The sequence below is a fragment of the Saccopteryx bilineata genome, chromosome 2 (assembly GCF_036850765.1).
Source record: "Saccopteryx bilineata isolate mSacBil1 chromosome 2, mSacBil1_pri_phased_curated, whole genome shotgun sequence".
Classification (NCBI taxonomy): domain Eukaryota; kingdom Metazoa; phylum Chordata; class Mammalia; order Chiroptera; family Emballonuridae; genus Saccopteryx; species Saccopteryx bilineata.
In genome coordinates, this window is record NC_089491.1 from 234,428,988 (window position 1) to 234,451,088 (window position 22,101).

The window sequence follows — 22,101 nt, forward strand, 5'->3', positions numbered from 1 at the left end:
CTTTCCTGTGGCATTGATCACAGAACATTTTTTTTTAAGTGAAAGGAGGGGAGACAGAGAAACAGACTCTTGCATGTGCCCCGACTGCGATCCACCCAGCAGTCCCCATCTTGGGCTGATGCTCAAATCAGCTGAGCTATCCTCAGTGTCTGAGGCCGACACTCAAACCAGTCGAGCCACTGGCTGTGAGAAGAGGAGAGAGAGAGAAAGGGGAGGGGGAGGGGAAGAGACTGGATGGTTGCTTCTCAGGTGTGTCCTGATCGGGGGTCAAACCCAGGACTTGCACACACCAGGGTGACACTCTATCCACTGAGCCAACTGGCCAGGGCTTTTTCTTTCTTTCTTTCTTTTTTTAAGAGAGAAGAGAGAGAGAAGGATGTGGAGGAGTGGGAAGCATCACTTCATAGTAATTGCTTCTCCTATTTCCCTTGACTGGGCAAGCCTGGTGTTTCGAACCAGTGACCTTAGCATTCCAGGTTGATGCTTTATCCACTGTGCCACCACAGGTCATCACTGGGCCTGGGGACTCCAATCCCAAACTGACCATCAGCCAGATAGACAGTGAGGCCTGCAGGTTGGAGCTGAGTCCTGAGGACAGGGAGATACCTGCCTGTTGCTGACCCCTACCTACAGGGGAGCAGTTACCCACCTGGGGAAGCAGGTGCTGCTCACTTCAATCTCAGCCCTTCCAGATTCTGTCTCTTTGAGCTAGCCCCAGCTGGTGGGGAATCTGCTGGAAGGCCTCCCAGGGACTGGCTCCCTCACTTTATCCCTGCGCTTGGAGGCATCTTGTCCCCACCCTGCTCTGGGCTTTCCCTCTTCCCCCCACTCCCGGCAACTCTCCCCCCAGGCAGCCTCAGCAGAGTGCCAGAGGCTGGAAGGCTTTTCATTACCGAATGCACTGAACCTGTTTGTGAGTGTTTTGCAAAGTGTTTAATCCAAGGTGTTCCCTCAATTAAATTAGTGCAAACATCTGTGTCCCACATCCACCTCCATTTGCATTCTGTGCCATTTATTACAGCGGGAAATTGGAAGGCACCTTAGGAATACTTAGGACTGAATTAGGCTACGTGGTGTGGGCGTCTAGGGTGGGGGCATTGGGAGTGCCAGTGAGATTGGTCCACAGAGTGGGTCCCTCTCCAGGCCGGGACCTGTGGTGGTACGGGAGACCATGGCAGGGTCTGCGTCGGGCTTGGGACGACCCGGTCTTATTGGACAGGTTGGGTGAGTTTAATTAATACCCCTGATTCCCACCTGAGCCCCGTTAACTGCAGAGGCAGGAGGATTTCACTGCTTTTGTTTTATAACTTTAAACCCAATTAAAAAAAAAAAAGTACATCACACTCAAGTGACCCACCAGGGTCTCTCCCTGGGGAAGCCCTTTCCTGCTGGAAGGTGGGTTTTTCACCACGAAACTGCTGAGCTGTGGTGACCGACTGGGCATGGGTGGCAGCTTTCTGCCTTGTACCATGTGATTCCCAAGACTGGCAGGGACTTTGAGAGTCCTGCTGTCACACTAACCTGGGGCGGGCTGAAGAAGAGGACCAGCTCTGCTGTGTGGCCGCCACCACATGTAGTGCTTCTCATGCATTGTCGGTGCTGACCTCCCACCAGCCCTCTGAGCCCACCCTCTGGAAGCCAGGCTCCATTGGAAGGTTGTCTGTGCACTCACGGTTCCACAGTTAGAAAGAAGAGCAGTGGACTCCGCATGACCCCAGAGACGGGGTGCTTCCCACCGCACTTGGCCATCTCCCTCCAATGAAGCAGTTGGTATTGATGTCAAATCAGGGGCCCTGCCACTAGGATGGCAGAGCCTGGGGTTCCCAGGGTCTGGGATGGGCTGCTCAGCCTTCAGGTGACTCTCCCGAGGAAAGGGATTCCTGACTGCTGTGGGGTGGGCCTGGGAGGAAAAGGAGAAGCAGAGCGATGAAGAGGCTCTTGGAAGGCTCAAAGACCTTAGAGATCACTGAATTCCTCAGTACTCAGTGAGGAAACTGAGGCTCAAAGGAGGCAATGTCTTGCCTAGGGCCACGGAAGGTTTGGTGGTAGAGGCTAGACTGAAACCCAGGGCCCTCAACCCCTGAGAAGGAAGCACTGGCAGGGCCTGGGAGGTCCCAGGTTTTGTAGGATGGGTGCTGGCTTCTAGATGTGAAATGTAGATCAAAGCTGGAGTGAGGAGGAGATGGGAGCCTGCTGTGGACTGGTTTACAAAGGGTCCTCCTGAGATGCCCTTAACAGAAAGCCTCCCAGATCTAGAGGGCTGCTGGCTATCTCCAGTCTGGGTCCTGAGGCCAGTCCTCCCCAACTCCTGGGTTTCACCTAGGGATGTCCAGAGGGGACCCTGAACCTGGGGAGCTGGACCACCTGCTGGTGTCCATCTCTGCCTGCCCCTGCCCGCCTGCCCTGTGGAAGCATCTGGAGGAATAGAGTCCAGTGGATTTGAGCTCTAATCCCTGCTCTCCCATGTCCTCCCCTATTAAGATAGGACCATGTCTTAGCCTCAGTTTCCCCATCATTTAAAGAGGAAAAACAATCTCATCTTACAGGATTATTGGGAAAATTAAAGGAAATCATGGGCATGCTTGATGCTGCTTTAGGAGCCAGAACGTTGTTGCTGGTTTTCCTTTCTTGTCCACGGCTCTTGTCTACTTTCCCTCTCAGACCTTGTGGCTGCTCCTGTATGTCGAGGGGCGGGGGCTCTGTCGACATGATGACGGGCAGCAGCCCCATCTCAGCTCTTTCTTCCTCTTTTCTTCCCTCCCTCTCTCATCAAGACTTTAATAACTGCATCTCAGCATGTGGCCCTGCCTGGGGTTTTATAAGAATGAATTGCTTATCCCAGCTCTTATTTCCTAGAAATGACAATCTATAATCAACACGCATTTATTAAGCGCTGACTGTGTGTGGTACCCAGCTCTAGGCACAGCAGGGTGAACCTGAGAGCGACCTCCTAGGGCTTCTTGTCTCCTCCCAGGGGCCTGACCCCTGGCCTCCTTTGGATTTGCTGGATCCTAGAACCATCTGCCTTTGCCAGCAGGATCTGTGCCTCTCTGCCTCTACGTGTGAGGTTCTCTTTGCCTACAGTCCTTCATCCCTCTCATTTACCTGGTTAGAGCTCAGTTTCCAGTTGATGAGTAGTGTGTGACCACATCTCAGCTAGAGTTCATCTTTCTTGAGCTCCTGGTGTACCTTGGTCATCTTACTGTGACTGTTTATCACACCGTATTTCAGTTACTTTTTTTAGCGATGCCTCACTCTAGTTAAGAGTCTACATAGAGTCCAGAGTGTAGCCTCCTGGGACCAGCATGGGCCCTGGGAGTCGTCTGCTCTGCCGCACTTGGAGGCCAGACCATTTTTGGTTCATCCCTAGCAGAAGAGAAGGCCTGTCATTAGAATACCTTCCTCTCCTATTAGCCTCTGGCACTCAATAAATGCTTGTTTTATTGGACAAACCACTGGCATGTTTGAGGGAGGCTGTCGTGGCAGCAGAACTCACTCTCCAGCTTCCAGGGCACTCAGTCTGAGAGCATACCCCTGTCTTTCTTATTTGCAGTGCTAGTAAGCGTGCTCTCCCTCCGACTGACCTCAGGACAGGATCTCCAGGTGGAGCTGAGGACAGGCCGAGAAGAATAACCCCCTAGTTTACTGCCCCTGTGTCTTTGCCACAGACGTTTCCTTTCCTGGAAAGTCTCTCTTCTTCCACTGCATGGCTCAGCCTGGCTGTCCTCCCTCATCTCATGACACCTCTTCACAGATCAAAGCTCCCTCTGCAGAAAGCAGTTTCTCCCATCCAGAGCATCTGGCCCGAATCGCCCACACTGACCAGTGTCCACCTACATCCCAAGTATATCTGCGTCCATCCATTTACATGAAGCTGGGCCAGCACAGGGTCCATGGTTGATGGCTCTGTCGCCCTTACTCCACCTGGCATGGAACCTGGCACGGAACCTGGCACATTCTTTCCAGATGAACGAATGAATGGGACTTCGTCTACTTCCACTCAGAGGGAGGGGTCTGGGTTCTTTTCACATCCTCTGCTTTGCGTTTTCTGTCTTGGGGTTCTAACGAAGCTGGAGGCACATTTGTCACTAGTTACTGGAAACTGGAGGCTATGGCCAGCTAAAGAAAAACAGGTGTTATATTCTGTTTGGTAGACTGAGCAGACTGGAATTACTTCTGTGTGGAAGGCCTGTCAAGACTCAGGAATCTGATACTCGACATGCACAGTCTCCAAAACAGAATAAGCAAGACGGGCCATTGGAATAAGAGAAGAAAATGTTACTTTATTTATTTGTATTTTTATCTCATTCTGTTTAGGTTTCTCTTGTTGAATATGTTCCATAAGACACACCCTGTATTGGCAGAGTAGTATGTCTAATACACACACACACACACACACACACACACACACACACACACACGTTCATGTTTCATATGTATATATTGAGGGTATATTAAAATATTTTACAGTTAGGGTTGTAAACTCATCTGAGGACCATGGACTTAGGCCACTGCCCGCTGTCCAGGAGGTGACACTATTTGCTAGTATCTCTGGAAAAATGTCCCACCACCTAGTGTGGCCTCACCACATGCCCAAAGCTTTACACCCTGAATCTGGTTACATAGCAAGTTCTTCAGGGAAAGGATCTTGGGGATCCTATTCCCCTGTGAGTGTCCAGGTCATGGCACACTGTAGGCACTCAGTAAATTAAGTGTGATTGGAATTGTATTTATTTGGATTGATTGAGGTTATCTGAGAATCTTTTAAAGTTTTAAAATCTGACTTGGACTTGATCCTCAATTGTCTACTCCCAGACAATACTCAATGTCTGCATTATGCAACAGGAAGATGTGTCTACTGCATACCAGGTTCTCAGCTAAGGTACTGGCACCAATCTGAGTTCTCCAACCTCAAATTACTTACATTCCTTTTTCTCAGAAACAACGAAACAAAAAACAACCAAACAAAAAATCTTTGTAATGTAAGTCAGCACTCCCCTGCTCACTGGGGTTATTTTGAAAGAAATCCCGGGCCTCATTTAATTTCTTCTGCAAATGCTCCAGTCAGTATTCATAGCCTTTTAGGGGGACAGACCTACCCACACACACAACTGTGTTCTAGGACCTGTGCTAAACCCTTGTGAGCAGCGTGTGTCAGTACTCCCTGGGGGAAGTGGGTGGGTCAGGAATGATTTTTATATAAATGATGCTTAGTCTGAGTCTCTCAGCTTCACTTGTAGGCCCTGTGTTTAAATGTCAGAGCCAGAGGCTTGACCTGCGGTGGCGCAGTGGATAAAGCATCGACCTGGGAGCATTGAGGTCGCCGGTTCAGAACCCTGCACTTATCTGGTCAAGGCACATATGGGAGTTGATGTTTCCTGCTCCTCCCCCCTTTCTCTCTCTCTCTCTCTCTCTCTCTCTCTTTCTCTCTCTCTCTCCTCTCTAAAATGAATAAATAAAATCAGTAAGGTAACTCTTTAAAAGAAAAAAAAAAAAGAAAGCCAGATCATTGAATTTTTAAAAAATAAAATAAATAAATGTCAGAGCCAGAGAAGGGACCTATCAGATAAGGAGTGAACACGAGAGGGAGAGGCCTTCACAGAAGACTGCTAGAATGCTTACGGATCATAAAGCTTCCCTCCCTCACCTTAAAGTGAGAACAGCTCAGCCCAGAAGGCCCGAGGCCTCTTGCCAAGGATGCAGAACTAGAGATAGGTGGCAGCAGAATCAGGGCCTGGCCTCCTCGGGCCTCCTCTCGGCACATGGAGGACCTCTGGCTACGCCAGGCTGGGCTCGCCTTTCTCGCACACCAGCTTTCTGCGGCCAGGATCAGCTCACACTGAGTCTCCACCACGCTCTGGGCTCTGGGCACCCCCTCTGCCCTCCCGCAGCTTCTGGAGGGGCCAGTGGCCAATAGCCCAGGAACCCTTGTCCCTGCATGTGACTTCTTCTTTCTTCCTGTACAAGTTGAGCGCTTGCCACCCTGCTGTCTGTTTTTCCTTGCTAAGGTTCAGTTCTAATTATGTTGATTTTCTTCATCCCACCCCCTCCTGGAAGCTTATTAGGTTGAATATTTTTATTTATTATCATTTCGCCCAACTCCTGCCAGCATTTCCAATTACTCTCCCCGCTTCCTTGTAATTGTCTTTCTGTAATGGCTCTGAAACAATTGCGCTAAATGAGGTGTCTCCTGGAAGATGAGAGTCTCACTTCATTAAAGGCTAATGTATTCTCAGCTCCAGCTCTGTGGGGCTAGCTTGGAAGGAAGACATTTAAACAGCTTCTTTTATTTTATAGGGAGCAACTTTTCAGCAACGAAGATGTCTGTGGGGTATATGTGGATGTGTGTGTGTTTCCTGATTTCAATTTAAAGAAAGTTTATAAAATAGTATAAGTCTCCTTATTGAGGAACCTCTGTTCTCAAGTAGCTGAGATTCTGCAGGCGGGGTGCAGCGCTCTGGGGAAGGAGGGAGAGAGCCTGTGTATTCAGTTGTCCTCAGGCCTTTCTCCACATCTCCCTGCCACTCTTGCTCTTCATCTGCTGGATCAGCTGAGACCCCTCCATGCCTCTGGCCTGTGCGTCTGTCGCTGGTGTGGTGTGCTCAGCTTCCCCTGTGGCAATGACCTCCTGTTAGGTATTATTTTTTTCAGTTTACATATCCTAACTCATTCATTCATTTGCTCCTTGTTCATTCATTTATTCATTGGTTATTCATTCCACAAATGTTTATGGCCCAATATGTTCAGGCATCGTTCAGGAGGGGGTGTATGTGCTTTTGGAGCTTAGAGAACAGTGAAAGAATAGTAACAGATAATGGGAAAAGCAGGTGCTTCTAGTCTAAGATGGGAGATGTTGTAATCAGGCAAGGGAAGACTATTTGAGAGCACTGAGGAGGGTACCTGATAAAATTGTGTGAGGTCAAGGAAGGCTCCTTGTGGGAGAAAGGGTCTGGGTTGATACCTGAAGGATGAGGCCTTAACCAAGTGACAGGGTAGTGGGTGAAAGTGCTCCAGGCAGAGGAGTTAAGTGCCTAGAGAGGGCTTGGCAGGAGTGTGAGATGCAAGGGCTTCCTTCTGAGGAGCATAGAGTGAGACAGAGGCTGTGGTGTGGGGCGGAGCTGGAGGTCATGGGTCTTGAATCCTGGGCTGTCTAGGGAAGGGTGGGACGTAGGTGACTTCTAAGCAGGGAATTGATTTGGCCAGATCTGTATTTTGGGAAGACTCTGGCTTCAGTACATAGAATGGATGAAAGAAGGCCAAGGAAATAAAAAAGGAAGAAGGGAAGGGAGGGAGGGAGGGAGGGAGGGAGGGAGGGAGGAAGGAAGGAAGGAAGGAAGGAAGGAAGGAAGGAAGGAAGGAAGGAAGGGAGGGAGGAAGGAAGGGAGGAAGAAAGGGAGGGAGGGAGGAAGGAAGGAAAAGAGGAAGGAAAGGAAAAGGTGAGGAGGCCTTTAGGAAGCTGCGACAAGCTATGACTCCCTGCCTGAGAACACTGTGTGCTGGTGAGGCGTTCCAGGTGGGACATGGCCAGCTTGGAATGAGGGTGATGGTGAGTGGTGGGGTCCTGAGGACCAGAATAAGCCTGGTACTCCCTGACAGGTCCACGTAGCTCCCCCGGGATGTGGAACTGCCAGGCTCAGATGGCAGAGACTGGGTTGCTGCCCCCAAGGACAGCTCTGAACCCTAGCCCCTTCACCAGTGGGGTCCGGGGGCCGTGTGCAGGCATCAGCCCACTCTTTTAAGGAGTGTTAAACGAAAATTTTAACTTCCATCGCTGAAAGTCTTTATAAAAAACAAGGTTTATTAGGCCATTGTTAGCAAAGAAAAAAAAAGAAAGAAAGAAAAATAAAGAGAAAAAGAGACTGGTTGTGGAGCACGGAGGCTAAACCGTGAGCATATCATAGCTAGGTCGGAAAGACTATGTGTCCTTCATCTAGCAGTGTGCAAGCATTTTTATGCATCAAGGAGGGGGGAGAGGGGAGAAAGATGTAAGCCATCTGAAAGAATTTCAGCAGCTATCGGCAAAGGGGTGGGGGAAAGGGGGCCAACTCTGAGGTAGGCTCATTGTCCTCCGGTCCGCAGAAAGTGTCTGCCCCTGCGGAGGGCTGCGGCGGCAGTCCTGAAAAGCCACGTGCAGGCAGCGAGCGAGGCTCCTGGCGTTCGCTGGGGCCCTGCTCGGGTGATCTGCAGAAATAGCCACCTGTGAGTGAATCCGAAGTTTCAGCAGACACACAGGAGTGTAAGCAATCTGATATATTGGAGCGGGTCCACAGCCACAATAGGCCGACTAGTCTGTCTCTCTCATTTTCTGTCTGCTACAATTTCAGTTGAGTTTTGAACATCTCAGAATGTTCTCCTGGTTAGGGGGCCCACACGGTTGCATCTGTGGAGCTCATTAACAGACCTGCATGCACTGAGCTCTACCTAAGCAGGTGACCTGTTGGCTTGGACCTGCAACACAGGCAGCATAACCTATCCCTGTGAGTGTTGCCCTAGCAGCTCCCGTGCTGAAGGGCTGTCTCTTCTAAAGGGTTTTGTATGTCATAGTCAAGAAAGAGTAGGAAGGCCGTTTCTGATATGTTTGGGTTGGAAGTGAAGAGTTGACGTTTGTACCATGTGGTGAATCAAGTACATCCAGAAGTGTTTTTATGCCTTTGAGGCCTTTTTTCAGGTCCTTGGAAGCTGGCCAACCACAGTGGTAGTGATAGTAATAAAAGTAATAACACTGATCCCTGTATATTCCAAGGCCTGCTATGTCCCAGGCACTCTTTTCAGCGCTTGCATGTAGTTTCTCATTTAGTTCTCACAATACTCCTATCACGTCGATATTATTATTGGCTTTATTTTACAGGGGAGGGAGCAACTGCACAAAGAGGTTAAGTAAGCAGACCCCCAGGGCCCCCCCAGCCGTGGTATTCCTTTCAGAGTCAAGAAAGGAGGGAGTTCTGCCAGACCAGAGCCCATTAGGGAGTAGCCGAGGACAGAGACGCGACTTGGTTCAGCCCTCCCCTTGCTATTTCCATGTTGCTTTTCGTGCCTGTCTCCTGTCACGTATGACTCTGTTCAGCTTGTACATCCTAATTCACCGCTTCTTCCTTCTTTCCTCCCCCCTTCCCTCCCTCCCTCCCTCCCCTCCTCCCTCCTTCCCTCCCTCCTTCCCTTCCTCCCTCCTTCCCTTCCTCCTTCCCTTCTTCCTTCCTTTCTTCCCTCCCTTCCTCCTTCCTTTCTTCCCTCCCTCCCTCCTTCCTTCTTTCCCTCCCTCCCTCTCTTCCTCCCTCCCTCCCTCCCTCCCTCCTTCCTTTCTTCCTTCCCTCCCTCCTTCCCTCTTTCCCTCCCTCCCTCTCTTCCTCCCTCCCTCCCTCCCTCCTTCCTTTCCTGCCCCTTCTCTCCCTCCCTCCCTTCCTCCCTCCTTTACTCCTTCCTTTCTTCCCTCCCTCCCTCCCTCCCTCCCCTCCTCCCTCCTTCCCTCCCTTCCTCCTTCCTTTCTTCGCTCCCTTCCTCCTTCCTTTCTTCCTTCCCTCCCTCCTTCCCTTTTTCTCTCCCTCCCTCTCTTCCTCCCTCCCTCCCTCCCTCCCTCCCTCCCTCCCTCCCTCCCTCCCTCCTTCCTTTCCTGCCCCTTCTCTCCCTCCCTTCCTCCCTCCTTTACTCCTTCCTTTCTTCCCTCCTTCCCTCCCTCCCTCCCTCCCTCCTTCCTTCCTTTCCTCCCCCTTCTCTCCCTCCCTTTCTCCTTCTCTCCTTCCTTCCTCCCTCCCTCCCTCCCTTCCTTCTTTCCTTCCTCTCCTTTTCTTAGAGGCCTTGTGTGAATGCTGCTTATTTCCTGACAGAGCAGACTCTCCTTCACAACTGATTCCCAGAATATATATATACATTTCTCAGTAGTTACTTCTTTGTGAGTCTGTTACCTAAGCTCCAGGAAGGGAACTTGACTTACTCCTTATTATATCCTTGGTGCCTAGTACAGAGCCTGGCACACAATAGGTTTTCTATGAATAAAGACATGCTATTACGGATGCCAGGATGTTTGGAGGGGACTGGAGGTCAGAGTCAAGGAGATCCTTTATCCCCAGCAAGCTGTCCAGAGGTTCTCCAGGTTAGGCTCAGCTCCCCAGGGTGACTGCCTGTCAGGAACAAAAATCTCCCTCTGCTCTCTGGAAAGCACGGTTGAGGTAAGCTCTCCTTCGGGGTGGAGGCTGAGGGAGCAGCATGTAGCTGGATGTTTATTCTGATGAGGTGCTTATGTAACGCCAGGCTCCCTCGGCTCCCAGGGACTGGAGAGCACACAAGGAGACAAACAAGCAGAAACGCAGCCACTTGTGCCATTAGACAGCCGGAGGGGAGAGGTGTGTACCTCCAACATCTTCCTCAGAGATTTAGCACCAAGGCAACTGCCAAGCAGTTTTTTTTTTTTTTACAAAGAATAAAATGTGTCTTTAAATATGTAAGTGCAAAAAATCACAAACAGTTTTTCATCTTCCCAACCTCACTTTGATATTCCTCCAGGGCTGCCATGAGTGCCAGGAGAGTCAGCCCTGGGGAGGGGCAAGGCCACGCCTTCAGCAGCTCCCTGCAGGCCAAGGGCTCAGCAGCCCAAGGGCAGGGGCATCCAGGGGAGGAAAAGGGGAAAAGACCTACTAGCTCTGAGTGCCAGGATCCCTGGTCACTAAAGCTGCATGACTTCGGGCAAGTGGCTCATCCTTTCTGAGCCTCAGTTTCTACATCTGTAAGATGAAGAGAACCCTCTGCTCTGCCCTGCCTGCTCCCAGGTTGGCTTGACTTCCTGTACCCTGTGGTAATGCATGAGGCTATGCCACTTTGTGATGCTGCCTCCACTCCAGGTTGGGTACCACAGAATCCTCTTCCTGCCCTGGCCACCCCTCTCCTCCTCCAGCTCTAGAGCTGAGTCAGGTGTCCCTGCCTCACTTTCCATAACACTGAGGACAAGGATCTAGGTGAATTTTAATTCGGAGGTCCTCTGCTGCTCCAGGAATCAACAGACAAGGCCTCCTGAGCCCAAAGGAAATGGGAAACTGATCTGTGTGCTGCAGAACAGTGGGAAATGTAGAATGAGAAGTCTGGAACCGAGCTAGATAGAAAATGACTTTGTTCGTTTACTAAGTGCCTACCATGTGCCAGGCATTGTGCTGGATATTGAGGATGTGCAAGTGGATACACAGCCTCTGTCCTTTCAGATACTGTCTAGCAGACATTCCAGGTTAGTGCCTGCTCTTCTCCATTTTATAGATAAGGGAGAAAATAAGAGCCAGGTAAAGAAGTGACTATGACATGGCCCCACGGCCAGTTACTGGACTTGGAAGGATTAAAAAAATCCACGTTGTGAAGATGAAATGAGCTACTATGTGCCAAGGGCTCGGAGCCATGCTTGGTACCTACCCAGTGAGAACTCAGTAGGCGGTGCTATTAAGTTTGCAGACTCAAGGAGCATGTGCCTTTGTCCCACACAGCCCCTCATTGGCCCTGAGCTCCAGCCTTGCTCATAGCTGGAGCAGGTTTTTAAAATGAGACTGAGCCACCGCCCAAGGTGAAATTGATAAAAGGAGGGTGGAAATGAGAGTGAGGTGAGGCTCTAAGCTCTGGGCATTTTATTCTTTCATTCAGCCAATGCTTATGGGGAGCCTTCTGCATGCCAGACGCTGGGGCAACATTGCTGAACACCCACAAGCCCCCTATGCTCTAGGAATTTATAGGGGTTGGACAATCAACAGTAATTCAGCCAGATATTTTCAGCATGAGATAAAGGTTAGGAAGTCAAGTACAGGGTAATTTTAGAGATTTACCAGATACTGAGTTTGGGATTGGTGAAGGTGGTAAGTACCAGTGGTGGAGGGGGTGGGGGCAGCTCTAGACATTGCCTGTCAAATGAGGCAGGATTGGGGTGAACTTCTGATAAGCTCTAACACACCAGTCTCTAAAGCTCAGCATCTGGAATAAATGTATCAGTTCTGAGAGCTTCTCTCCCCGCCCAGCCCTCAACCCTCAGCAGGACATAATCAATCAGTATAGGCCCCCTCAGTTTTACCACTGCCCCCTGGAGGTCTCAATGACCGCCCTCTACTGTTATTTGGAGTCAGGAGTAAAAGAGACACAGCAAGACCAGGACTATTGCTACGATGCTCCTTCACCTGAGTTTTCCCGATCTGTAAAAGGGGGGACTGAACCTGCGCAGGACAATGAAGGAGCCTTCAGAACTGATTCCAGGAGACAGCAGTGAAGCCTCCAGTCCCGAGGGACTGCAGAACCTATTTCATTCCTGGGCCTTGGCAATGCTGGGCCCTATGGCAGCACCCCCACTCTGTGTGCAGGCAAAGCCATCTTTTCCTTCACCCCTGCCGCCCCCCCCCCTGGCAGACGGGACACCTGTTTATTGGTTATTTTCTTTGGGAATCAAAGACTTCCTGTAGACTTGGGTGGCCCTGCCTCCAGTAATCAGGTGAGCCCTTGAGTGGAAGGCCCCAGGACTAGCACCCCGGTTTCTATCACCGAGGGGCTGGGGTCCCCAGGCCATCTTATGATTTAGGGATCAATTGGATTTAGTCTTGACTGCACTTCCAGAACCAAACCAACAAAGTCAGGAGACCTCCTAGGAAATTGAACAAGCAGAGGTAAGGAGGTCAGGATCCGAGTTAACCTGAGGGAGAGACTTCAAGGTCCACAGTGCTGGCTTTTTATGTTTCTTGTATGTGCCTGTGACCACCAGAGGTCATCTTGCCCATTCCCCTGTTTCCAAGGGGGACTACACCTAACCAACTGAATGCTGAAAATCTCTCCTGTTCCCGAGAACAACCATTCACAAAGAATATAGGGGGCTCCCAGGAGGAAAGAAATGGATGTGTAGCCGGTGTGCCATGTTCTGGAATGAGTTCAGAAGACAGAAGGTGGATCATGGACTCTTAGAGCTGGGCTTTGGATGTCCACTGAATCGTCTCTTCAGATATCATCAGAAGCATCCTTAAAAGAGACATTTGATTGCCTGATCAGGCGGTGGCACAGTGGACAGAGCATCAGACTGGGATGCAGAGGACCCAGGTTCGAAACCCTGAGGTCATCAGCTTGAGCGTGGGCTCATCCGGCTTGAGTACAGGTTCACCAGCTTGAGCGAAGGGTTGCTGGCTTGAGCATGGGATCATAGACATGACCCCATAGTCACTGGCTTAAGCCCAAAGGTCGCTGGCTTGAGCAAGGGGTCATTCACTTTGCTGCAGCCCCCCAGTCAAGGCACATATGAGAAAGCAATCAATGAACAACTAAGGAGCCGCAATGAAGAATTGATGCATCTCATCTCTCTCTCTTCCTGCCTGTCTGTCTCTATCTGTCCTTCTCTCTGTCTCTCTCTCTCTCTCTGTCTCTGTTACAAAAGAGAAAGAGAGAGAGAGAGAGAGAGAGAGAGAGAGAGAGAGAGACATTTGATTCAGAATCAAGCATCATCTTTTCTCTAGTCTCTTCCCCAACTGCGCAGAACTCTGGCTGGGTACCACATGGGAAAACCCAAGAATAACACAGACATTCCCGACCAGGTGGCACTCACTGTGTGTGTTTGGGTTGGGGACAGGCAGCAAGTACTTAGTTCTCACTAAGCCAATCTTGGGGCTGACAGATGGGGCTCCCCAAGGAGGCCTTTCCACTTAGCTCTTGGGACATATTGTCAGCTGATCCTTCCCCACCAGTGTCCTGATCCTTGTGCCCAATCCTCAGAGCTTCCTTTTTGTCCACTTACTCCCCTGACTTCATAGCCCCGGGCAGATGCTTTCTCGTCCACTTCCTGGTTTGCCAGCAGATCAATCCCACTGCTCTGCTCTGGCTCCGCTGCTGGAGTGGTCGCACAGTTCTTAGTAATGATCGTCCTCCAGGAGCAGAGGACACAGACGAGCAGTTGCTGCCGCTGCCTGGCTGCTGCTAACATCAAAGCTTCCGCGTGGCTTTGGTAGAATGTTAAGAATTGTGAGATAATTAAGTTGCATTTCTGTGCATTGTTTACTGTTGCTCTCAACCAATCACTATTCCATAGGGGCTAATCTATGCAGGGTTTCTTTTCTTTTTTTCTTTTGCAGTGCCTGTTTGTACCACATTCTTCATTATGCTTCAGTTATAATTTTAATTTTACTATTATTAAATCTTCCCCAAAGCTGTATTATTCTGTGCCTCTGAGCTCAAATTCCTGATTTGGGGACTGTTTGCATCTGGGCCTGTTCACAAATGATTATTCTTGTTTACGAAAGAACATACATTAAAACTGTACACCGGAAGAATCCTGGCTTCCTTCCCTCCTCCCTGCCCTGCTCACCTGGCTGTCGGAGGTGGGGGAGAGGGGGGCGGGAGAGGGAAGAAGGGCTTGCCAGTTCTGGAGATTTTGCTGTTAAAAGAGTGTCTTTGTGGCTTCCAGTGGCCAAAGGAGTGGATAGGAAGTTGAGTTCATGGGCTGGGCGGGCAGTGAATTGGCCTGCAGGATACCAATAGTTAAGGGCTCCACATTTATTTCAACAAGATAGTGTAGCCTAATGGTTAGGAGCATAACTGTTGGAATAAGACAGATCTGTATAGAAACCCAACTTCTTCTCTTACTAGGCATGTGACATTGAGCAGTTAGGTAATATCTTTTGGCCTCAGTTTTGCTTTGAAAACGAGGAAGAAAATGATAATACTGCCCCACGGGTAAGGATAAAAATTGATTGTGTTTTAGAACAGTGCCCACCAGGTGTTAGGACTTGGTAAAGGGTAGGTGAAGTTATGTTATCATCATGACTGTTATTTTCTCATTCTCTCTCCTGTCTGTTTTGCTTCCTCCATTGCCCATCTCAAGTTTGTTTGCCACTGGCTTTTCGTGAGGGCTCTGAGGCCCAGGCCTGCCTCAGTCTTTGCCATCATTAAGCCAGTGGGGATGAAATAAGAACCCCTTTCCCCTTTCCCAATGACCAGGGAATGGTAGGAATCAGTAACCTGCTTTCCCAAGAAGGAAGGAATGACGGATTCCCGGGGTCTGAGCTTGCAGAGTGAATGGGACCTTACCCCAGCTGAGGGTGGCCAGCCTGTGGTTTTGAGAGCCCAGAACCAGCTGCCAGTGCCCACTGCCTGAGCCGATGGCTGGGTCCCAGCAGAACTGATGCAGCCAGCCTCTCAAGCTCTCTCCTTGGCACCTACTCCAGCACCCCTGCCCCCTCAACTTCCTTCTGAAGTTTCCTCAGCTTCTTTCTTCCTGTCCCCCGCCCCCCCATGCCGCCATGCACACACTAAAACCATAACTTTTCCCCCTTTCCCATTATCTCTAACCCATATACTCCGGGAAGTTTAATTTGTTCTCGGTAGTCATCACCATTAACTAGAAATTGTCTTTCTCTGTGTAAACACATCATTAGTGAAGCTGGTTTTCTGCAGGGTCCAGATTTCATTTTTATTAAAATGAAACACTTTCCGGCACCTCACTGTGTCCAAGGAGAGAGAGTATCATTTTAACCCACTGGGTTGGCTACAGATAATTGGGCTGACATTTGATTGGACGATTAGGAAAATATCTTCTTTGCATGCTGTATAATTTGCATTTTTCCCCACTTATATGAAGCTAAGTCATGCTTTCGTACGCAGGCAGTTTTAATGAGCATTATAAATCCTAATGAATATATTTTCATGTTCATTTTATTGGCTTGTTTTTATTACTAGAGGTCTGAAAAACAGGGCCGGTGAGAGAGCCGCAGAGGAGATGGCAGGGGAGAGAAGACTTGTGGCAGCCTCAGGCCCCTCCTCTGCTCCCCAGTGATGGGGGTGGGGTGGGGTGCTGGAGGACTCCACTGATCCAGGTGGGAGGGGGACATCCTGGTCCTCTTTAACACACACCAGAAATTGTTTGGGACCCTAGAGATGCAGGGAGCATGTCTCTGGCCCTGGGCTTCTGCTGCAGCCTAGCTTCTGTGCAGCCTCAGTGGCAGCAGCGGCAGAGCTGTGACCGCCACCATGCACCTCATTCTATTCTGGATGGAAGGGGCAGTGAAGTACTACAGGATGTCTGCCACATACTAGGAACTCCATGCAGGGTGGCCAGCCAGAATTGTGTTGGATTCTGATTCCCCAGGAATTATCCTACTCAGAGCACTGGCTCTCAGATGTGAGCTTGAAAGGCAGTTCAGTGTTCAGAGCAGTTTTCTCCTGGTTCAGTACTGTCTTGGGGTCTCAGCACATCATCATAAATATCAGTTGTAGACTTCAGAATTCTGTGTTTCTCTCCATTCACTCATTCATTCATTGATTGCATACACTTTATGGGGGCATCTGGGGTATTCTAGGCCCCAAGCCAGGACACATACAAAGTGGTCCCTAAAATCTCCACCAGCTCCAACATTTAAAAAAATCCTGTAATAAGTGACCAATAAAGTAACCTTTTTGTTCCACCTGTGGCTCTGGTTGTAAGCCACTCTGTGCACCAGGAGTATGGGCTCTTTCTGTCGGGTACCCTGAGAGCCGCTATTGTGTGGGGAAGTCCCCGCCAGTGTGCAGTGTCCCCAGGCCCTGTGCATACAGGTCACTGCCCTGCTCTTGTACACTGAGCCTGGCTCCTTAGCGCTCTTGCTCAAAACTATGCCCTTTGCTCTAGCTGAAGGGCATTCTTGGCCTTTCTTCCTCTCAGGATCCTGGGCAGGGTCCCTCTTCTCCTGCTTCGGAGTACTGATCAGTCACTCAGCCATGGACCCTGCTGAGCGAGCCTGGCTGGGGGCCTGATTGGCTCCCTGTGTCATCTCCCTGCCCTCTGCTCCTCAACACATGACCACTCTCTGCTGATTGTCCCAACCCACTTACTCTCCCACACATTTTCTCCCTTCAATTTTTCTTTTTTAATCAGAAAGATGTTTGCTGCATACATAGGTTGGGAGTTGTGAGGATGCTTTAGAAGCATCTCACACGGTACTTCTAAAGCAGAGAACTAATTTAACTTAAAATTGGTTCCATTTCTTTTGCCACTATCTCTTTAAAATGGCAGCTCAGCCCCTGGGAGTGGCTGTCTTCTCAGAAGCTGGCTGCTCGTGCAGGCTCTGGCCTCACCCTCTAGCCTCCCACCATGTACATGGACACAGCTGAATGTATTGCCGTGGCCTTTAGAGCAACTTTATGCTTTTCTACTGTATGAGATGTTTTCTTAACAACTGTGAGTCCTGTAAGAAACAAAACTGATGGGGAGGACTTGCGGAGTATTGGGATGGGGATGGACCCACGGCCAATGGCCTTGGATGAATTCTGGCTTTGCTGCTTCTAACTGCATGATATCAGGTCAGCATCTTACCTCCTCAGGCCTCTCTCTCATCATTTGTAACATTCCAATGAATGTCACAGGGGGTGGTAGGGATTTAAATTAGAGAATTTAACCAGCCTGGCCAGTTGGCTCAGTGGTAGAGCATCGACCCATTGTGTGGAAGTCCCAGGTTCGAGTCCCAGTAAGAGCGCACAGGAGAGGCAACTATCTGCTTCTCCGCCCTCTCCTGCTTCTGTCCCCCTTCTCTCTCTCTCTCACTCTCTCTTTCTCTCTTCCCCTTCTGCAGCCATGGCTCGATTGGTTTGAGCACCGTGGCCCTGGGTGCTGAGGATAGCTCCTTGGAGCCTTCACCTCAGGTGATAAAAATAGCTATTGCGAGCAGCCCCAGATGGGCAGAGCATCGGCCCCAGACAGGGGTTGCTGTGTGGATACCAGCTGAGGGACATGTGGGAGTCTGTCTCCATATCCCCTACCCTCACTTAAAAAAATGAGAGAGTGATGTGAAGGATGTAAATCCTGGTCATCATTCAGGTGAGATGTGACCAAGTTCCAAAGTGGTTCCGACCCTGGGTCTTATGGCCCACTTCTCACCTTGTGCAGGTAAAGGAATACGAGCTGCCAGGATGGGAAGCTGCTGCTTCCTAGAGTCAGATAATTGTGTACCTGTCTTTTCCAAAGAGGAGAGATAGAGGGAAGCTCTGGTTTTACCATCTGGATGGTTTTGTAGATCTACTTTCGCCCTCACCATCACAGTTTGCTCAAAGAGCTATTTCTACCAAGTGCACGCCTGTACTCGGCCTCAGGAGATGGGCAGGACTCTCCTGTGGACATACCTTCTCCCGGAGAACGCAGTGCCTCCGCTCCCATTGCATAAGCACGCAGGGTGCTCTGCTGCTGGGCACCGGCTTGTCTCTGTTTCACGTAGTAGTTCAGTCTTATCTTCTGTTGAGACTGCAAATATCTTTTGTTCAGGGGTCCTTGCCCAAGACTTCTTTCACAAACCCTCTGTACAGCCACACCCATGGCACTAGGAGCAGAGTTGATTGCTCAGTAAATGCCTTGATTGTCTCACTGGCCAAGGGCAGGAACTCCAGGCTCTTCAGCCGGTGTGTCTCACCCCCAAGTCAAGGCTGAGCATCTGTAACTGACCAGCCAATCTTGCTCAGAGGGTAGAGAGGCAGTGAGGAGCAGGGCATCAGCTCTGATGCTATTGTTATTGGCTCTGCAAACATAATAGCAATCACTCAGCTAAGATACCAGATTTTTGTTACAAAGGTGATATGAGGAAGAGCAAGCTGCTGGCCTATTGCAGAGCTAGGTCTTTGATTATAGCATGTAATGATGTTGGCAACTTCCCAAGTTGTTCCTGGAGACCTGTCTGTGGAGTGAAGAAGACTTCAAAAAGAGATCAACTTCCCACAGCTCAAAAGGACCAGAAGATGCAGCACCCCCTTAGCCCCCTTCAACCAGTGATTTTAGAGTGGCTGGAGGGGAAGAGTATGAAAAAGGGTGTCAGTTCATGAGCAGCAGTGAGACCGGTTAGGGAAGAGAGAAGAGAGTCACCTGCTCAAACGGCACTGACTTGGAACCCAGTTCTAGACAAGACAGGGGAGTTGGAAGAGGGGATAGGCTGCACGTCCACCTGCAGGAGCAGGAAGTAACCTTAAGGGGTGATGATGAGGGTCAGAACACACCCAGTGCGAGGCAGATTGTGCAGGGGTCTGAAAGGAAGTGTGTGCTCTGGCTGCTTGTGCAAGGAAGGATGGCTGATAGGGCCCCCATACCCAGGGGCAGGGAGTTCCACCTCAGCCCGCCTGCTGGGGTTGTTGTTGAGTGCCCTGCACAACTCAGCCTGGACTATCTAGCTGCTTCACACAACAGGGGAGGCAGGGAGTGCGTTTGCTTTAGGCGACTTGGGGAGCTCAAGGCATTATGGGATGCCAAGAGATGCCTCCCCAAACGATCTTAATACCCACTCCACCTTTGCTCCCCCTTCCTCTCCTTTCTAAAGCAATCAGGCCTCAGGCTGCCTGCTGCTTTGGGGAGGGAGGGGCTCAGAACCTAGCTGGAGTCTAGCCTCTCCTCACCTCAAGGGGCATCTCTCCTCCCTACTCGCCTCCTCTAACTTTCTCTGCTTCCCATCCCCTACTGCTCCCCAACCCACTCTTCTTTTCTTCTTTGTGTATCCTCTTTCCATTTCTGTGATCAATTTTTTGATGCTCCTTTTGTCCGGTCAGTAACACCCCTCACCCCCCATTGTTGTATCAGGGAGTGGTGCTGGTTAAATGCTTCTGTCCACACAGAGCTAACACTCCATAGCAGTGCCCAGTTGCTGCTGGGAGGACCAGAGGCAAAGTCCTGCCATGATGGCTGTGTGGCTGAGCCTTAGTTTACCCAGAAATGCAATGGGAGGATGCAACACTGTTCTTTAAGGGTGTACCATGCTCCTTCTAGAGTCAGGCTCTGTTCCCCATGCCCACCTCCTCCAGCCAGGACAGACTCCACAGCTCCCTTCCTGGCTGTGGAAGAGGGAGGCTGCACAAAGATTAGGGGTGGGAGCAAATAGGGGGAGCTGCTGCCGGACTAGTTTGGGCAAACAGCAGGGACTGCTGGCAGCGGCTCCAGCCCCCACTTAGGCTGTAACAGCTGCAGTCCAGCTGCTGGCATCCCTGCTGGGGGAGCGTGCTAAACCTCTCCGGGGTCAGCACTGTGGTATGTCGGTTTCCATAGCAACCAGCCAATGGGCCACTTTCTCAGAACAATTCCCCTACTCAGCCGGGTTCTGGACTTAGCTCAGCCCAAGGGCATGTGGCTGAGGAGCAAAGCAGGAGGGGGAGGCTGTCCGGCGGGGCCCCACAGAAAGTGACGATCGAGCCTTGTCTTAGCACAAAGGGCGTGGACCAGAGAACAAGACATGCCGACTCTTCCTGTCCAGGCTCTTCCTTGCCCTCTCTCTTGGCCATCCCTCACCCCCACCTATCCACAGACCTCCCAGACTGCCTGGCTGGAAGGAGTATCAGGTCTTTGTCTGGGTCTGGACAACAGCTGCCTTGGCTGGGCTCGGAACTGGGAGGAGAAAGTCCCGGAGTGATATATTATAACGGATATAAAATGGGGAGCGGGCTTCTCCAGGCCTCCACTCTGGCCCTTCCCTCCAGCTCTTTCAGGACATCAGAATCCTATTTGCCCCACCCTCAGGAAAAGACAAGGTGACAACCAGTCCTCTCCTCATAGTTAGAGGGTGGGGAAGGCCACCTTTCTCAAACCCCTTAGGAATAAGCTCCTTGGACCTGAGCAAGTTGGTGCCCCATCTGATATTATCAGAAGGGAGACTCATTAGAGCAGATGCAGACTAGGGCTGCAGGGACCTTGGCCCACTTCCCGGAGAAGGACTGAGGCCTGGGAACCGTGCAGCCTCCATCCCTGGGCAGAGGGCCTCATTTACCAGTCTCTCCTCCCGAGCTTGCTGTCTGGCTCCAGAAACCACGGGGCTTTGTTTCAGAAAGGAGTCATTAGCAAGTGGGGAAACTGAGGTCGGGATAGTGTCTCTGAGTAGGTCTAATGACTTCAGGGTTGGGGACTGGGACTTGGAACCTGAGAAGTGACCGGGTGGTCCTTGCTAAGACTTAGGGCAGGCAGAAACTGTTCTTGGGGTGACCTGTCTAGCTGTGTCACTCCTCTACTCTGTTACATGCTCCTCACTTTCAAGAAGCCTCACCCCATTTATAGCCCCAGCCCCTTGGAAGGAGGGGCAGCTGTCCTGTCTTCCATGCTCCACAGCGTCAGCCACACGTTTCTCTAACCCCTAGACCCAGGTGTGGCGTGGTTCTCAGCTCCCAGGGATGAGAGCACCCAGGATGGTAGCCAGTGCAGAAGCCGCATAGGTCCCCACCCTCCTTGTCTCTATCTGTGAAATGGGAGAGTTGCCCTAGATCAGCACTTGTTAAAGCGGGCTCTGCCGCACAGCGGACTCGAAGAAGGCGGGAGACGTTCCAACCTCAAGTGAGTTTGGGAGACAGAACTGCTGCACCAACACCCACTTCTGAAGAGTTACAGGACTCAGTACAATTTTAAATATTTTAAGAAGTCCAGCACTAAAGAAAACCAAGTTTAACTGAGGGCTTATTAAACATGTGACTGCGGCACCCTGATTAAAGCCCACCATCAAACTCCCCCGGGCAAACTCAGGCTGTAAGAAGTTCAGTGTCTGAGACGCTGGTGCCAGGGCCCAGCTTCCCCCCTTTGTTCCCGCTCTCGGTCGCAGGCACCCCCAACCTGGGTCTCTGCCTTCCTGCTCCACCCCCACTGCCCCTGCCTGTGCTCCTCTTCCCTCAGATTCCCTCCATTCCAGATGGAGACATGGGGGTCAGCGGCCAGACGGGCCCTGGCCTGGACCTTCAGGGGGCCAGGGCAGAGGGAGTGAGTGAGGTCCTCACAGCTCTGTCCCCACTGCCAACTGACCCCAGGTTTATGGGTCATCTCTAACAAGTGAGATAATACTTCTAGACCAAGGGGAGGAGAGAATTCTGGCTGCCAAGTGTCTAAAAAGAGGACCCTGAATGGGGAAGCTTAAAAAAAGGAAAAGTGCCCCTCTCTTTCCCACTGTCCAAACTTTCAGAAATAACACCTCATATTCTCCAGGCTCGAAACTTTCCAAAGGCCTGGGGTATCCATGACCTCATCCGCCCATCGGGAGACAGCTGTGGTGACTGGAGAGTGTGCAGGCTGTGGAGCAGAACACCGGGCCCCTCCCAGCTGCGGAGCAGAACACCGGTCTCTGCCCACAGGCGGTCACGGGCCCTCCACACAGCTGTCTCCTCTCTTAGGACGGAGGAAGCGTTCCCTTCTCACGG

The 22,101-nt window shown here is 50.8% G+C and overlaps 1 protein-coding gene across 3 annotated transcripts in view; it reads left to right on the forward strand.

The window, feature by feature from the left end:
• Window positions 1–22,101, forward strand: part of PKNOX2 (PBX/knotted 1 homeobox 2) — a 262,352-nt gene that overhangs the window by 76,635 nt on the left and 163,616 nt on the right. The gene's annotated exons all lie outside the window — the stretch shown is intronic.